General features: G+C 38.4%; 1 protein-coding gene across 1 annotated transcript in view; it reads left to right on the top strand.

Annotated features, from left to right (window-relative positions):
* SLC10A7 (solute carrier family 10 member 7) overlaps positions 1 to 18,542 on the top strand; it is a 140,089-nt gene that overhangs the window by 71,855 nt on the left and 49,692 nt on the right. The gene's annotated exons all lie outside the window — the stretch shown is intronic.

Raw genomic sequence — 18,542 nt, 5'->3', positions numbered from 1 at the left:
CATCCTGATTTGACCTTAGGAGCCTTGCTGTTCAACTCAGTGGTTTCCCTGTAGAAACAGAAACTGACACTGCCTCGCTGGAATTTTCTTCAATCAATATAGTGTGGCACAGTACAAATTATACAGCAAAATGGTATTAAAGAAAAGCTCATCTATTGATACAGTTGGCTAGAGAAACAGATTTTTATTTAAGAGCTTTCAAAATATTTTTTATAAGTGAAATGGGACCCTGTGGAATGAATGGTGTATTTTTTACTTTTAAGGTGCAGACATTCTTTTCAGCTGGTTTAAGCAGTGTAGAACTCCTTTGTATTGTAGCCTGTGCAGTAAATAACTGTTATTGTATATCTCAAATGTGGCTATATAACAGTATTTATGCATACATTTCTGTAATTTTTAGAACAAACCCTTAGAGATTATGTATTGTGTGAGTGCAAGTCTACAGCAGCCAAACTGTTAATTTGCCTGACTAGAAATATTAACCATACTATATCAAATAACTGCCAGGAACAATTCCCCACCATTCCCTGTGACTTCATTTTAATTGATTTTTTTTTTTAAACTTCCAGCTTCTGAGATTTTGTTTACTCTGACAGAATGTTTATTAAATGTGTAAAAAGAAAATTGTTTTGTAAATTGTTTCTGAGAGTGCTTTTATCTTCCATAAATTGGTGGCTCATTCAACATTTTCCACCTACCTTTGTTTTCCACCCCTGTGCTCTGCCTCATTTGTTTCCTTATTGGATTTGGTGATTAAATACTGATCAGCTGCTGGTCTGATCAGCTGTGCATATTGCTGCCTTTTAAACATTGTTCATAAACACCCTGAGGACAGGGTGATAAACAGGGTGGGGGTGTTGAGTGGGACCGTTTGATCTGTTTTACAAATGATGGGCAGCTCCACAATGAGCATTTGCAAAACTGGTCACTGAACACAGACCTATGTGTTACAGCAGAAATTCGTGACACCCAACTGTCCAAAAGGGCTCTCAGCTGGGAGGTTTACATTGCAGAGATGTAGTTTGTGTTCGGGCCTCTGATCCCAACAGAGAACTGGCAATGCTTTTATTAGGTTGTTTTTTTTTTTTTTTCTGTCTTGTTCTCTTTCCCCTTTAAGATATTTTCTTTTCAATGTTAATATTGTACAGTCTGTCATGCATTGCAGTGGCAATCCATGAAGGAACATGGAATTTACATATGAATCTAAACTGTTATTTTCTCTTTGAAAAGCAGAGATAACATGCGCAAGTGCTACCTCTGAACAAAAAGAACAAATCAGGATAGTAAAGAAAATAGTGTAAGGATTTAGACTGTACTTCAGTTGAAATATCAGACTATTTGCTGGGAGGTATCATAATATTTTATTTCCACTTGAAACAAGGATTTCTGAGTAACCAAGTTCTGGGAAATCACTGGAAGTGTAACAGGAACAAAAGACATGTTAAAAGCTGGTATTTTGTACAGTGAATTCATACCTTTTGGTAGACCTCTTCCAAGGACAAGTTAAATCTCTTTGTTGCTGGCTTGGGTACAGTAATGCTGGTCTGATAACACTAAGTTCTTTTGCTGTCAAGATTTCAATTGAGATTTTTTGCATATATTTACAGTATGTGTGATAATTAATATTATTTCAGGAATATAGTTGTCTGTTGAAGCACACAATTTGCTTCTTGTATGCTTTGTAAAGTCGTGATAGGTACTTTTCAAACTTTTCAAAGTACCTAATTTGGTTTCAATGGGAGTTTCACTTATAAGCTCCTTATTCGATTTTTGTTTGTTTGTTTTAAATGTTTCTAGGCACCTCTGCCTATCTTTAGTAATTGGGTAGCTTCAAGAAATCCAGTTGGTGGGAGTTATGCATTTAAGCCACTTGATAACCTAAGGAGCAAGGTGTAGTCATGATGAGCATAATTTCACTTCATTTTGAAGTGCTTGGATCTCTTGCAATCCTTGAAGGCATTGCCTGGCTCTTGCATCCAGCTGCTGGTGAGTTGGGGCTTTTTAATTGTTTCTGTAATGTAAGATCAGGTTCTGGAGTGTGATATCCAGTCATTGCTAAATGATGTGCTTTTTATTTACCCAAAATTTACCAAACCCAAAATTTGCCAGATTTTGGGAAATTACATGCTTATCACTATGTGTAGAAAGAAAACACAGGGCTCCTGTTCTCATTCAGGGTGGCAGCAGCTCTGGGCATGCAGAATAGAGGAGTATTAGACACCTCTGGCATTTTACTGATGTGGTATTTAGCAGCTAGAGACTTGTTCACACTTAGATGATAAGATTTTATACTTCAGATTCAGAAAACTCAATTCTGCTCTGGTAGCACCATGAGTGCTTGAACAGTTATGGGCTCTACCATTTGCTTGTCTTTGGTTATGTTGTTGGTTTTTTTTTTTCCCTTTTGGTGGTTATTTGTTTGGTTGGTTTTTAGACTTCACTCATGCTGTGATGTTTAGAAAATGCAAAGATTCTAGGTGACTCTAGGCTCATCTTGCCTACAATCCTATCTGGCTGTTCATTCTGACCCAGGTAGAACAGGTGGATGCAAATAAGGACTGAAAACTTCATAACTTCAACTTGACAGTGGGATCTTGAAGGTCTTTTCTAACCTAAAATGTTCTGATAATAGGGTTTTTCTGTGTGCTGTGGGGAGAACCATTTACACCTTCTAACTTTAGAGCCCAAGTTAGATCTCTCATGGGCTTTAAATACAGAATCTTTCTAACCTATGTGCTTAAATTATGTTAAAGGGTTAAATATCTTCCTCACCAACACGTGTGTTTAATACAGTAGGTTCTACCATAGCATAAATTGATAATTGCTTATTTTACATGTGTTATTATAATTGTAGAAATAGGCTCAAATTATTTGGATTTTTCTATAGTTTGAGCAACTTTGCAGATTTTTTGCATTCCTAATTTCTCAGCACAATTGTATTTGATAGTTATATCCTGAAAATTATTTCCTGCTTTTTTTTTTTTTTTTTTCTGGTAAAAATACTAGCCATGAGAACCACAATAAACATGTTTGTATAGCAACTGGTAAGAGTTGAATTGAGTGGGGTTTGTGTCATCAGCTGTCAGGGCTGGAGAAGATGAGTAGTTAACTGAGTAAGTAAAGTGTAACATTACCACTGACGGAACATTTCTTACCATTAAGCCTTCAAACTCTTATTCAGCTGTCAACACATGGGCACTTTCTGGAGCCAAATTCTCTCACGCTGTGCACTGCCTGCAGCTCGCCTGGAGCTCAACTTTGACTAAAAGTGTTGATTTCGCTCCTTTTAGCCTTGTTCTCATTTAACGTTAAAACCTGCTTGAGTCTGCCTTTTATTCTGCAAAGTACACACGGATGTATCATCCCTCGCACACTTCTGATGTGGAGTTAAGGCACTCAAAAGATATGCTAGTAATCTTAATGAATAATTGATTAGAGAGGAGTCTGGCAGTGTTAATTGTGAGGTGCAGCTGAGTGAATGCCAAAACAAAAGCTTCTCTAAATGTTTCCGAAAACCTTGTAAAGTCTTTAGCATTGAGCAACAGGGTCAGTGCACTGAAGTGGAATTTAAAGGAGGTTCTTGAATGTAATGGATTTTGACTTCCCTTTGTCATGTGCCTCAGTGCATCATTGATTGATCACTCATTTGTTAAATCAGCTGTATTTTTTGCCATTTGTCAGAGCATAGACACTTACTGCAGCCTTTTTCCTTCTAAACACGAGTTTCTTGTCTTAATAAATCACAGGTGTAAATTAGTTTTTATCTAAGGTGATCAATTTTTCAAGCAGGAAGGCATGTGAAGATGGTCACAGGGAAATGTATTGTGAGATTTTATTTTCTTAACTATTAGGAGGAAAGGGAAAGACTGGGGATACATTTTAGCTGAAACATCGATAATTCATGTCTTTAAATTCAGCTTCCAGCAAAATACTCAGAAATTATTTTATTTGGAAAGCTCTAAATTGTGTGCATTGAAAGAGTAATTCAAGGTACCCAGTGTTGAGTCAGTTGTGTGAGAAATGAGCAAAGGAAACGTCAGGGTTAAGGAACAATCAGTGTCCTGTATGTTTGCAGCAATGAGAGATGCTCTCTGATTAGTGGAAAGGCTAATTACCTGGAGTATGCAGGACCACTGTAGGTGCTGTGCATACCTGATTAGAGTTCTGACAGCAGGGCAGAAGAAAGAAGACCTTGAGAATATGCCAAAAATACCCCTTTATGTAAGCAGATGCTAATACCCTTGGAAGAGAATAGTCACTTACCCAGAGTGGTTATTGCTGCTAATTACAAGAATTCTGTGGATGGGCCATCAACTTCTGAGAAATGTATTCTTATGGTATTTAATACAGCAATTACTTGTCAAATCTGGAAATGTTCATCTTGATAATCACTGCTTGCTGGATAAATGACCAAAGCAGATTTATTTGCCAGTTGTCTGAGTGAGTTGCCAGTAGTTGTGAGGGACTGAAGGCAAGCTAATGTTGGGAGTTTTTTCAATGTTGATACTAGTAATGGAGTTAGAAGGTTTTTCTTGGTCTCATGGTTAAGTAAGAGATATTGAAAAAACATATATATGACAACAAATGCAGAGAGCCTCGGTGTCCTGCTGGGTATAGGCTTAAATGTTAGGTACTTGGAAGTCAGCTCCTTGAAGGGTTATAGTTTTAATCTTTCTGGAAAAGATTTTGAGGAGAGACTGAAAGAAGCAGAAAAGAAAGAGCCTCAAGAAGACTAGGGAAGGGAAAAGTCAGTCATGGTGAATTTGAAGCTTCTCATTAGCCTAGAGTTTAGCACCGTTACTACCTAGATGTAATTAGAGTGAGGAAGGGTGAAGAAAAAAATCCTCAGCTCTGACAACACCTCTTTTAAAAAACAAACCTTCCTGCTAGGGGCAGAATGCCTCCTTTCTCTGGGAGGAGCTGTAGTTGCTCAGCAGCATGATCAAGGTTGGGTCCCTCATGAGCAGCACTGTGAATTAACCACAGGGTAATTTGAGATGTAGATTTGCTGGTGAGTAGAATGACAGTGTATTTTTGGTGAATCATGATATGCAATTAAATTATGACTGTGATTTGGTAGGGGTGTTTTGTTTTGCTGGCAAGTGCACTGCAGTGGCGCTGCTGGCGCTGCAGAGGTTGTTGCTCCCCCAGCAGAGCCCCTTGCTCCTAGAGCCACTCTGCAGGTAGCTCAAGCAGCTGGTTTCACTTTTGTTACTGCCAGGCACTGGGGATAGTTTCCTTTCTTCTTTCTCTGGCTCCCTAGGCTCTTATCAAAAGTGTGAATCTGAAACAAAACAAAATAAAGCTTCAGTCCACATCTTTGCTCAGCCTTTACATGTACATTTTCCTGTTTTGAGTTCTTTTAAACTGCATCTATCAGAAAGAATAGAATAGTGCATCACCTAGTAGAGTATTGAAGTGATCATCCAAGCAATTTTCTTCTCCCTGAAGCCAGACAGCCAAAGCTTTTTATTACTGACTGACTGAACTTCCTGTGTCTGTCTGTCTAGGTTGCTAGGCCACCTCGTTGTCATGATTTGTGATGTTAGAGGCTTTTGATTGTAGGCAAACCAGAAATACTAATTTAAGTATAATATTTACATTTGAAAACCCCTCTTATGTAAGTTATATAAAAAATAACTCAGCAGTTTTATCTTTTGTGTGTGTGCATGTAAAGCTCTAGTAGGCATGTGGCAAGCAGTCTTTCAACTCTTTACTTCATGTAGCTTCTCAGTAAAACAGTGTGGTTAAAAAAAAAAAAAGAGTATGTCTTTAGATATTTTGCAGCTTGGGAACGACCATCCCAAGTTATTGTTACTTTTAGCCTTACAGGATGGTTATTTCTGCTCTGTGTATGAGGTAGCCTGATATCTTTTTTGTATGATCCAGAAATGAGTGGGATGATGACATTGTGGCCCTTTAGTAATAGGGCCTTGATTTGCCCATTGGGGTGTGGTGCCAACCTGTATTATTTGCATTTGCACTGCCTGAAATTGCTTTGGAAAAGAAATCAAATAGTTGTATGTAATTGAAAATAACCAAAACAGCTTTTTTTTGGCTTTGTCACTTGTGTGAGAGTGAACAGTAAGACTTCAGTACAAAAACCCCAAAGAAATTGTGGCTTTTTCACATGGAAATTACACTTAAAATGAAAAAGGCTGACAGTAAACTGGTAGTGAATGAACTGATGGGTATGGATCTGTTCTCTGAGGAAACATACTTTTCATTCCTAGGCAGACAGGATTTGTATTTCTCATTTTCAATCAAAACCAATACTTAACACCAAGATGAGGGTGTTTAACTCTTCCATTATGTGGGTATTGAAACTGCCCTGTAATGGGTAACTATTAGTTATTAGGTAATATTGAGCTGGTTTTGTGATTTTCACAGTGGTAGATGGCAATGACATGTAATGTGTTATTGGGGTGCATATCACTGATTTATGTTAGATCAATGAGGCAAACAGAGCATCTGAGAACTGCTTTGAAAACAATGTCAGTTATTTATCTTAGTATGAGTTAAATCTTGCTGCTCTCCCTGCACTTCCCATGTTCAGGGTAGGAATGGATAGCGTGTGATTCAGTTCAGTGTTATACAACTTCTGTGGAGAAGTCCAGTCTGCCACCCACCAGGTGAAACAGTTTATGGAAAGTCTTAGGCACACAAAATAGGCACAAACAAATCTCTTGTTGGTTAAAAAATCCTAGAAGCCCTCAGTAAAACTCAAAGGCCTTAGGGATATGTTTTGTCCCTTCAGCTATCAAGGCTCTGTGAATGTGAGTGGCGTATCATTTAACCGAGTAATTGCAAGGGATTCCACTTTTTAAAGGAATATATTCTTCTTGTAGAATGAGAATTATTCTGGATCCAGAGGACTGAGGCTTTTGTAAATTTAAGTACAGAAATGGTCTAATCCCATACTGTGAACTTGCAGCCTTGGCAGTGGTTCCTTGGGAAGACCTGGGGCAAAGCCTAAGGAGTCACAAAGGAGCCACCTCTGGAACTGTGGTTCACTGAGGACAAAGTAGACTGAAGACTCTTGCTCTGAGAAGAGGAAGGTAGAAATCTTGGATAAGACCTTTTAGTTGTTCCCTTGTTTTACCTCCTGTAAAATAGAAATACCTTCCAATTTAACACTGTCTTGCCACTTGAGCTCTTAGGAGCTGAAATAAAAAAAAGCATTTGTTGTGGGGGTTGTGAGGGAAATATTTTCTCTTCCTTTGGTTCCATCTCACACACCAGCTCCCTTTCCTGCCTAGACAGTCTCTGCTAGACTAGGACTGTTTTGTTTTCAGAAACAATTTTCCCCCTCTGGAAATATTCTGTTATCTTACTGAATCAAAGACCCGCATTTCAGGGCAGATGATTTAAATGCAAAACCAGTATTCATATCAGAGAGGGGAAAAGCAGCCTCCTTCTGATGGCACAACCCATACAGGAAATGGAAGTACAAAGCCAAGTTTTGTTTGCTGCCCTCCTCCCCTTTTTTTTTTTTTTTTTTTTCCCTTTTCCTGTTTGTTTTCTTGTTTGGGTGTTTTGTGATTTTTTTAAAGCAGTTCTTTAGGATGCTTCTGCCTGACTTTTTTACCTTTCTGGTGTCAATTCAGCAATGGTATGATACTGAAAAAAGCCCCTGGCCTTTTCTTGAATGTGAGATCTGTATCTAGTGAAAAACACACCAAAAAATGAACTTGTTTGAAGCAGATGGATTAAAAAAAAAAAATCATAAGATACTCCAAGGGTCATATGACATTGATAACAAGAATGAGGTTTTGGCCCATTCTACCACATATGAGCCCCCCCCCCCCCCCAAATTTTCTTGTTGCAGACGTGCATATTCAGCACATTAAAATGTGTGCTAAGTCGACTGTGTGCTCCATGGGGATATTCAAAACAAGGCAGAAGTTTGTGCTGCCAAACCTGTATTTGGGCAGTAGGCTGGAGGAGGGGATCTGAGCACTTGCAAAACCACAGAGAGATGCCACTAGGAGAAGAGAATTTTTTACTGACTGTTAGAATTTGCAAAATGAAATCTATTTAGTGTAGTCATGCTGAAGTGCATTTGGAATTAGAATGGAGAAGCAACTTTTTCTGCTGTGAAATAATTTTGGAATTTTTTATATAGGATAAAGTTTCTTTTGTAAGTAAATTATCTCAATTTAATCAGTTAGTTTAAAGAGAATCACATTTCTGTGGTTTGGGGTTTTTTAACCTTAGTGTGCACTTATGATTTTGAGGCAGTTATTTTATTATCTGCCACAGAAAGGTGGTTTATGGTCCCTTTTCCTTATTCACAGTCATTAATAACATATTCAACCCATGTACGAACGTTCAGCGATTTATGCACACTTGAGCTCAGCTGAATACTGTAATATCCCACTCTAGCCATTAAAAACAGTTATCACAAGATAACATTAGGTCAGAACGCAGAGCAGCCTGGTTAAATTGTATTATTGATTGCTGCTTTCTGAAGATTTTCCTCAGTTGTGTTTAAACCATCTGCTTTTTCTTGTTACTGGCTTCTAGAAAAGAAGGCAATGTAATCTGAATTGAGATGTCTTGCTTTTGATGCTAGGTTGGAAGTTCATGTTTATATAGTTTCATTTCTTACATAAATCATCTCAATTTGTCTAGTTCCAGGTTTTTTGAAGACAAGGGTGCATCTTCAGTTGAGTCTTCCAAAGTGGAGAATATGTACTCATCTACTGCAGAAGTTAATGTTTCTATTAATTAAAGGACTTTCTCTGGAATTTATGCAGATGTAGAAAGCAAGAAAGATTTGGGTTTACTACTGGGTTTTCAATCAGTTTAGTTTGTGTGTGTCCTGTAGACATTTTGTAGTCTGCCACCCACCCTCCCCAGGGGGTGGATTGGTAGTGTACCAGCTGGTGTGTTCTGTTTGTAAAATGTGAGATAATCACTCCTGTAAGACCACAGTCATAATGTCTTTAGAAATGTATTTGGGATTATTTGAAAAGAAATAATAACTACAAGTACCACCTTTTTTTCTTTTCATGTATTCTAGCCCATTCATGAGGATCTGCATATTTTTTAATAATGCCATTGCTTTCACTGACTGTGTGTATAAGTGTTTGCATGCATTAAGTTTTCTTCTTCAAGAACAAAATTTATTTGATACTGAACTTACTGGATTCCTAAGAAAAGAAATCCTTTCTCCCTCTATGTAAACTGTGGTATTTGACTCCTCTTGAGTATGTATTCATTATCTTAAAATAGAAAAACCCTCTCCTCCCTGGGCTCAGAATCAACATTATTGTTGAATTCTCAGGCCTAGGAGAATGCTGGTTGTATTGCAAGCAAGTGATTTTCTAATCTATGTGGCTGAGAAAAACTGTTCATTTCATACAAAAAGGGTTAATCATATTGCCCCTTTTTAAATACCACTTTGCTTTGCCCTTCCTGTGTTTGCAGAAGACACAATCAAATGGCAGACCTGTGTTTTTGTTCCTTTTCAAAAATCCCTGACAAGCCCATGACACAGGCTACTGCTGTAGCTGTACATTTCTATTCATTATTGATGACTTGGGGCCATGCAGGCAGCACAGAACACAAGCAATATAGATTACCATACTGGGGGCTGGGTTTGGGGGGTTTGTGTCTATGCATGGGTTTCTGTGCATTTGGGTTGGGTTTGGCCTTGGAAATACTCAATGCTGAGTGGAAATCCTACCTGAGAATAACAGTGGGAACAGATTAAATGAGCTTTGTCATACATTTTATTAAAGCAATTCAGGGCACTTAGACTAAAGATAAAAAAAGGAATGTATCAGTGAGTTTGCTCTCAAACTAACTGATAATAGCTTAACTTTCCAGCAGACTTGGGAATGATCTTGAAGGATCCTGGGATATTTTGAGGGCATTTCTCCCCTTACAGAGTGCAGGTAGCAGGTTGGCTGATGAGACATTTTTTCTGATAAAGCCAATGTATCCTATCTAATTCATAAGAATAATTACAGACAAACTATGCTGTTGGTTTGATTTGGGGTGAGGGAGATAGTGTCTCATTTCATGGATAATGCAGTTAAAACCTATATTTTGGGGGAGTGGAGAATTATGCCAGCACTTTAGTGATAAGTTTTAGGTGGTATTTCTGAATAGGAGGTCACCAAGAGACCTTTGCAATAGTAAGGAAGTGTTTTAGTACTACTGATGCATAATTAACCTTTATGGGTTTTTATTGGAATAACACTCCTGTCCATTGTATAAAGTTTTATTTTCTTGCATGTGTCAAGGAGGGTTTTTACACTGTTTATACTTGCACTGTTTGAGGTTCTTGACTTGAAGAAGAATGAAGGAGATCAGAGTTTATTTAAACATAGTGTTTATATTAACAAAATGTGCTTTGTTTTATATGTTGGTGGTGTCTTTATACATAACCTGTTCTACTTGAATAGTTTTCAATTACATGAAAAGCCATATAAAGAAATAAGTAAACTCAATTTTGATAACAGCTTATAACTGCTCATTTCTCTAGAATTTGCCATAGCTTTTCTCTCAGGTTTCTATAATCATTCCTTTACACTTCTGGGTTTTTTTACACAACTGATCATCATGGCAGGAAAAGTAAATGCACAGATTAGTTCGTTCAAAGTTTTGTTAATTCAAAGCTTATTGTGTCAAAATAAGTTTTTAAACATTGGCTGGAACAAAATGCTGTCTGTTAAAGGATGGTGAGGTCCACTCCCAAAGAACGATAGTCTTGTGAGGACCTTTCCTGTTGGAGCTGTGACCTGGGACTGTTTCAATTCTGTTCTCCCTTTAAAGCAAGGCTGGTGGACCAGCCTTTGGGAAGGAGAGGCAAGAAGCCTTCCAGTGGAAGAGTGGCACTTAGCTACTCCAAAAAGCAGTGACAGTCAAAGCAGAATGTTTACTTAGTGTCTTCCTTCCATTTCTGTGGCTCTGGTTTCTTTTGTTGGGGCTTATTACTCTTCAACGTGTCTCAAAATACAGAATCAACTCTCTGGCAAATTGAACAATACAATAACTTCTGTTTTATGAGGAGATTGTTTTCCCTGGAAGGTCCCACAGCACCATCTAGTGCCATCCTGTCCTAGTGTCACATGGCTTTGTGGGAGCAGAGGTGCTTAAGCTGGCATGCTTTGCTGGGAATGGCTTCTTAGTAATTTAAATTAAGATTTGCCTGTGACTTGGCATAGATCCAAACAGAGGGGAAATTTAGATTCTTTTTTACTTTCTCCTTCAAGAAAACAGACTCAAAAGTTACCTTTTCTTGTGAAACATGTTTGTTACTGCTACTTCATTTTTATTTTCCCTGTACAGTACAAAGGAGAAATAGTGGTGCATCCTTAACACTACACTAATATACTTTGCACTTAAAGTACACCCCAACACATGTAATTAGCTTTATTATATCCTTATTATATCTTAAACCCTTTTTCTAGGAAGGGCTGGGCTTACAGCTGTAGATACCCTAATCCTACAAGCTTTGTGCCTTTCCTCCTCAGTCCCACTGAAGTCATGCTCATATGGTGTGGAGTCTGCTTGCAGTGGTAGAAATTACAGGATTGTGTCCAAGTGATTTTTGCAAAGACAAAGGGGTCACTCTGAAAATAGTAAGGGTGTGGATGATTGAAAAGTTCTTTCTCACTTTTATGTCTCCTCTAACCATGGTCTGCTTAATGCCAGTGTATAAATGCCTATCCTGACATACAGAATCTTAGTGATCTTGTTCTCTGCTGACACCCCATGAGAAATTTATTTGAATAGGAACAGACAGTGGTTTAATCAGCTGGAATTAGGAAAAATGTTTGCATAGGATGAAATTTTAAAAGGCTCCATTGAGATGGAAAGTAAAGGAGAGGAATAAAGTCTTAAGGCCAGGAGTGATGGACAGCAAAAGCAACTGAAGAGGAAAAGGAAAGAGGAAAATGTAGCTCCAGCAGGCTCGACAGTATCCTTGAAGTCATTGAAGATAGCAACAAGAGAGCCAAGTTAAATGTGTTGCACAAGAGAGAGGCAAGAAAAAATTACAGGAAGGTGTTACAAGCGTGGTGGATATGGCTTGATCCTGTTCCAGAAGCGTGAGCGAAGGCACTGGAACCTCCTCGGTCGCACACAGAGCTGTGGAGCTGCTGCGGAGAGGATGCAGCACTTGCTGCATGTGGCCAGAAGCAGCACCCGGGATCCCACCTGTTCTAGAGGCTGTTCCATACCCTGCCAGCCAGCTCCCAGCTAACTCATGGTTTCAGATCATTTGATGGAAGTGGTCATTTCCACCTCTGATTGAGACTTGTGTTGTATTTTGTGCATCATTCCAGATATTACTCTTGTATCACCTGCGAAGCACCAAGGAGTTTTCCTAGTTGCTTTAGAACTTCAGGGTCCTTACTGCTGTGTTCTGAACTGTTCTGCTTAAACACGTTTCTAACGTGTTTCAGATGCCCTCTGCTGGGAAAGCCAGGCAAACTGGGCTTATCTCTAGTTTGCCTTACTAAATTACCCTGTTCTTATTCTTGGCTTAATGCTCAATCTGATACCAGAAACTCCCCCCTCAACCTTACTGGAAAAAAAAAATGCTCTCTCCTTTTGGATTTATTCTTTACACTTCATCTGTGACAAGTGTGGTAGTGTTACTGCTGGTAGTTCAGATCGCAACATTTCTTGTTTCTCTGATCTGTTTTGTTGAAAGAACTGAACTCTGGCTGCTCACATTCCTTTTGATTCCATTTTTTCGCACTTGTATAAAATGTAGGCAAGAGAAACATCTGCAAATAGTAATTATTAATAGATACTGGAAATGTTTTTGATTTCTACTGTTATCTGATGCTGGCACATTTTTAAATACCATCATTCTTTTTTTTTTTTTTTTTTTCAAATTAATGTCCATTCCCACAATTGGGGGCACTAGATTAATACGACAGAACAAAGGTGATGCAATGTCTGGAACAACTCACAAAGTCCTCTGCATAATCTCATAGTTGATATGAAATCTGGTTTATTTTGCCCCTACTGATAAATCAAAAGCCATTTTGACACAGTGCTTCTAATTTCACAGTTTTGTTATTAAAATCTAATATTGGCCTAATTGAATGAGATACAGCTATTGTCGTGGTCTTTATTTCTAATTATAGTTGAATTAGGGTTACATAGAATTGTAGTTTTGATTTTGTATTGTAGTTTGTAATCTTGGTAGGCTACAATATTTATCATTTTACCAAAAATGTGTGAATTTAACTTCATATTCTTTTCAATATCTTTCAGATTTTCCTATTGTTTATTATGGGGAGAACGAGTTTATTAAGCATCCTAAAAAGCATCAGTTCATAAGCCTTTGTTGTCCCCAGCTTTCAGAATAGTAATTTCATATAGAACAAGACAAAAGAGCTAAATTACATGTTTTATTTCGAATAATTGCAGTTGTATAAGCCTCCTCAGAACCAACAATGTCATTAGAGTAGCTGACAGAAGAGGGAGGAGTTTTACACTTGAAGTTATTTTGAAAATAATTGAATTGAAAACAAAAGGCAAGTAATTATCTGACACCAGGAGCTTCTGTGATGTCCATGGGGGAGCAACACAGGGATACAAGCTGCATCTTGGGGAAATGACTGAAATTACAACAATATGAGAAAGCTGTAATTTAATCTATGAGATTGCAAGAGACAAATGCAAACACTTATGTCATTTACATGGGGACAAATTTAGAAACGGGGGGGAACATGTTTTATTGTGGAAATCAATTTCAACCTCTCCATCAACATAAATTTGTCATCTCTGCTGCCATCTTTAAGTAAATCAAATGAACAGCATAGCTTGTATAGCCATGCTTAGAAAAATATTAAAAGCTGCTTAAAGAACCCATAAAAAGATAGTCTCTCAAGGAGGCTCCTGTAGCCACTGGATCCAAATACTAAGGCACTGAAATGTTTTTGGAATAATTTCAGTTGCAAACTTGAAATCTACCTCCTCAAATGATTTAGTACTTAAAAACGGAGCTATGTAAAATTCACAGTTGCCTCTGCAACTGTTATCAGGCCCTTTTCTGTTATGCCACTTCTGCATCCAGTGCCTACTTGTGATTTCACAAGAACTTGCCTGGTCCCAGCCTGACTTTTAGTGGGTTTTGCCCTTCTGGTTTGGAACCAAGTGTGTTAGCATAGGAGATTTTTTCTTCATCTGTGGTTTCTGTCAAGAGGTTTTGCATAGTTCTAAAGCTATGTGGGGACAGGTGGGAAAAGGGAGAAGACAGCTAATTGCTGAGGATTTTGGTGTGTGAAATCCCTACATGTTTTAGCAGAGGGATTCATTCTATATATGATATTTAAAGTTAAGATTACTGCAAAGCAGTATGACATGGGAGTACACTTGAAATCAGTTTATTTGAGATAATGAATAATGTGGTATCACAGGTAATAAACAGTGTATTTACTCAGGGGTGATGCCGTGAAATGGAGCTGTGATCAGACTGAGAGGTGAGGGTAGTGGGAGTCTTGTGCTCCTTGATTTGAATAGACTGAGAGTTGGCTCTGAGTGCTGCTGTGCTCTTTACAATTTCTGTAAATTCCATCTTCTAGAGGCAGGGTTCTCTTTTTAAAATGTATAACATTATAAAGTTGCCTGCAAATTTGTTAAAAATAAAGGAAAAAGTTTGAAAACACACTTCCATGCACAAAATCAAGGGGAAAAAAAAGATGTAAGAAATAGAAATAACACATATTTTGACATTAAGTTTCACTCTTATTGTAATCATAAAAACTACAGTTTTGGGCTTGGAACATTTGTTTGTTTATTTGTTTGTTGGGTGGTGAGGTGGGATGCACAGGCCAGGGTTTTTTTGATGTTATTAACTCCATACTCTAAGCAACTGAGCTAATTGTGGGGTTTTTTTGGCTGATCTTTCTTTTCCAAAAAGTGCCAGCAACTCTTGAAATAAAGTTGTTTGAGAAACACTGCCGTACACAGAAGACAGAGGTTCATTTCTCATTTATGCTTGTCTTCTGATGAAATTATCCAGTGTTCATAAGCTTTTTTCTCACACCTTACCCTATCAGCAGCATGGAAATGCTGCCCTGTAAGTTTTTATGTAACACTGCTTACACTTCTGCTTCTTTTGTATCCTCCTCTGATAAAGCATTCAGGAACCTCTGTAGCATTAAGCACAAATAGGTAATTGATTTCAGAAAATACACATTTGTTCAGAACCTTGGTTACAAACCCCTTTCTTTGCTTTCTAGCCCTGGTTCTTTAGACAAATCAGATGTGACTTTGGTTAAGGTTTTTCTCCCTAGCAGTTGCCACATGCGTGTCATATTGATGACCTGTAAGAATGATGAAAAATTGCATGGGAAATTTGTGGGTAAAGGAAACTAAGGAAAGTTCACATGTATTTCATGCCTCATTACAATAATCCCTACTTGTCTTCTACCATGTGTCCCTCTGGATCTGTGCCCACCTCCTTCTTCCTATTTGCATAATTTCATTCTTAATGATTTGCCACCATAGTTTCAAATTCATTAGGTGACTTCCCTTCCCTGTCTGATTTGGCAGCCAATTCCATGTATTGATTTTATATATTCTTTTGGAGGATAAACACTTCTTAATACCTGCTCTACAGCAATGCTATACTGGATGAAACCTATAGAAAACCTCTTAGCAATTTTATCTAATCAAAGCAAATAACAATTAAATGGATCTCCAAGTACATCCTTGCTGTTTACATGTGTTTACATGCTTGCACACCCAAACCTGTATTTAAACTCTCTTAAATAAAATTGGTTTCATGATCTTTACTGTGGGGAGATGTTTCCAAGTATCTGACTCTTCAGACTCCTATGTTGTATCAGTGTCTCATGTCAGGCTGAGATTTTTTTCCTGCCCTTTCCACTAAAATCATTGAAATATATTCAGTCAGTCTTTCACATCAGAGGTGTAAATGGATTTCTTGAAAGTTTTTCTGCAGATAGCAAACGACAGTCACTTTACAACTTTGACTCCATTGTGGGCAGCAGTTGGGAAGCCTAACACTCCACCCGAACTTTGAAGATGCTAAAACTGTGTAATGACCTTGCATTCTCAAGGGCAGATGCTCAGCTTTTGCTGGAAGTGCTAATCTACAATTTATCTCCATACACTATGTATTTGACAGCACTTGCCTGGAAAGCAAGGCAGGGAAAAGCATTGTCAAATTTAGTGCCATTTTCTTCTCTGACAGTCTCAGTATCTAATGGACTTAGAAATGGTCATCTTTATTTTAATTTTTAGCTTCCTTTGTGCTTCTCAGCCAGTTGCAATCTTAGAAAGCAGCTACAGTGCCAGTGTCGGAGTATTTTCATCTTCGTGAAGCCTCTGCTGTAGAGTGAGCTGGGCTCTGGAGTAACTGTTTTCTTTCCACATTTTCTTTATTCTTAGTGAATCAGACTTTGGGCTTTACCTTCAAAATGTAAATTGTCTCCTGTATTTTCTGTCAGTAGGCTTTAGATTCAAAGTGCTCTATTTATTATTCTTTAGTGGATATGAATTGAGATGCATCACATAATGCTCACAAGCACATCGAGGAGCATGTTCCTAATGAAGAGGTGATGTGTCAAAGCAAGGTGCTGTGTGCAGGGAAAGGTAATGCCTTTTGTTAGACACATACACCATGGCTGGGTAAACCCTTCTTCATATCTGGAGCAGGAACCTGAAGAGAAGGGCTTCAGCTCATAAAAACACATCAGTGTTTTCAGGTTAACCTATAGGTAGGCTTTACATCCCCAAAGTCTGTTCTTTAGCAGTTCCATCAGTTGGTTGGGTAACAAAGGTTCCCTCCCTGAATAAATCGTGCCTTGCTTGCCCCTGTAAACCATCAGCCACCACTGCACTATTGACTGAAGAAAAAAACCCCTTTGGTTTTTGCATGTAATGTAAACCCTGTGGTTTTTCAAACTGGCACTCCCTATCAACATAAAATATTAGCATGAAATTACTCTGATTCAGCAACAGCATCTATTTTTTAATATGAACTTGTCTGTTCTGTCAGGTAATTGTTTCGCTTCCCAGGGAATTGGGTGTGTGTTGCAAATGGAAAAGTTCAACCTTGTAAATCCTTTCTGTGGTGAGGCAACAGGAAACCCACTTCTGATTATTAAGATCACCGGGTTTAACAGCAAAATTTAGTAACAAATTGCAAAAATTGACCTTTTGAATGCTAGATTTGCAGCATGCTCATTCAGGAATCTCTTTACGATGTATAGGAGGATTCTCTTGCTCTCCACTTACAGTATTACAAGTGTTACTGTCACAGAGGTGCAGTTTCCTTTTGTGTCACATGCTTTGAATTAGCAGTGGCTGTTGCCCACTGTGTTAATATCAGCAAGCTTCTGAAGTAATTAAGTAGTAAGTCACAGCTCCCATCCCAGGGAGGAAGGACACCATCTTGATTTATCAAGAAGATAAAGAGAAAGGTTGGTTTTTTTTGGTTTGTTTGTTTTTTTTTTTTTGTAACATAGAAAACCTCACTGAGGCATGAAGCACATAAGAAATAGCTAACGGTGCTGAATCAAGGAGTTTGTTCAGGTTCAGAGGAGAGCTGGCTGTGCTCTCAAGCTGGTGCTGTGCTCTATTCTCCCTACACTCGGTTCTCAGTTGGAATATAGGATGCTTTCAGATCACTCCTGCTCCATCCATGCTCCTCCTCACCTGTGCAAAACCCTGAAGGTGGAGCCCTGCTGCAGTGCTGTTCTATCATCCCAAACTTAGAGGAGTTTGGCAGCACTCAGGCACTTGGTAATGTCTGGTGGTGTTTGAGGTGTGCAGTGTAGCTGTTGATGGGGAAAGGGCAAGGTCTGGCTCAGGTACTTGTAGCAGCCATCCCTAAAAGCTGGAGTTTGGTCGCCCTGATGCAGTGACTGTGTTGTTTCCTGCATTACACAGATCTTGCAGTCAGTTCTTCCTCATAGGTTCTGCTGTATGCAAATGTCAGTTCAGCCCTTGATGCCTCCTCCCTTCCCCAACTTTTGTTTCTTCCTCTCCAGCTGCTGTACTTGAACACCTATATTTCTGTATATCTGTTATCTGCATTTTGGTCTAGACCTCCTGTAAATAGTGAGTGACTCCCTGAAGCAATTCTTACTGCTTCTACTTCTCTTTTCAGTCTTTTATGATCTATCTCAATTGTGACATTTGCAAAAAGATAAATTATTATGGATAGCTGGGCTGTGGGGCAGTCAGATATGGCATGTATTATTTATTTTGAAATACATTTTTAAATTCTGCAGAGGCTTCAAGTTGCACAGCTTAACTGTTGCCTCCTTGATCCTTCCTGTCTGCTATAATTTGTGGCATTTATTTGTTGCATTTTGTTTTAGGAACACAGTAGGAACTCTCTGTGACTGATAGTCCATCTGGATCTGTGATTTTTTTGTGGACTCAGAAAGCAAATACAAAACTAGTTGTTTCAAGTTTTTCTTTGTATTTTCTTCCAAGAGATTGAAGTAAAGCCATGTTACTCAAGTTAAGTGAAAAGCAGGGGACAACTTGGTTTTTTTGTTCAATTATTTTTCACTTGCAGCTAAATAAAACAT

The sequence above is a fragment of the Vidua chalybeata genome, chromosome 4, assembly GCF_026979565.1.
Source record: "Vidua chalybeata isolate OUT-0048 chromosome 4, bVidCha1 merged haplotype, whole genome shotgun sequence".
NCBI classification, from domain to species: domain Eukaryota; kingdom Metazoa; phylum Chordata; class Aves; order Passeriformes; family Viduidae; genus Vidua; species Vidua chalybeata.
The sequence above is the reverse complement of the archived record's forward strand: the minus strand, read 5'-3'. Positions and strand labels throughout refer to the sequence as shown.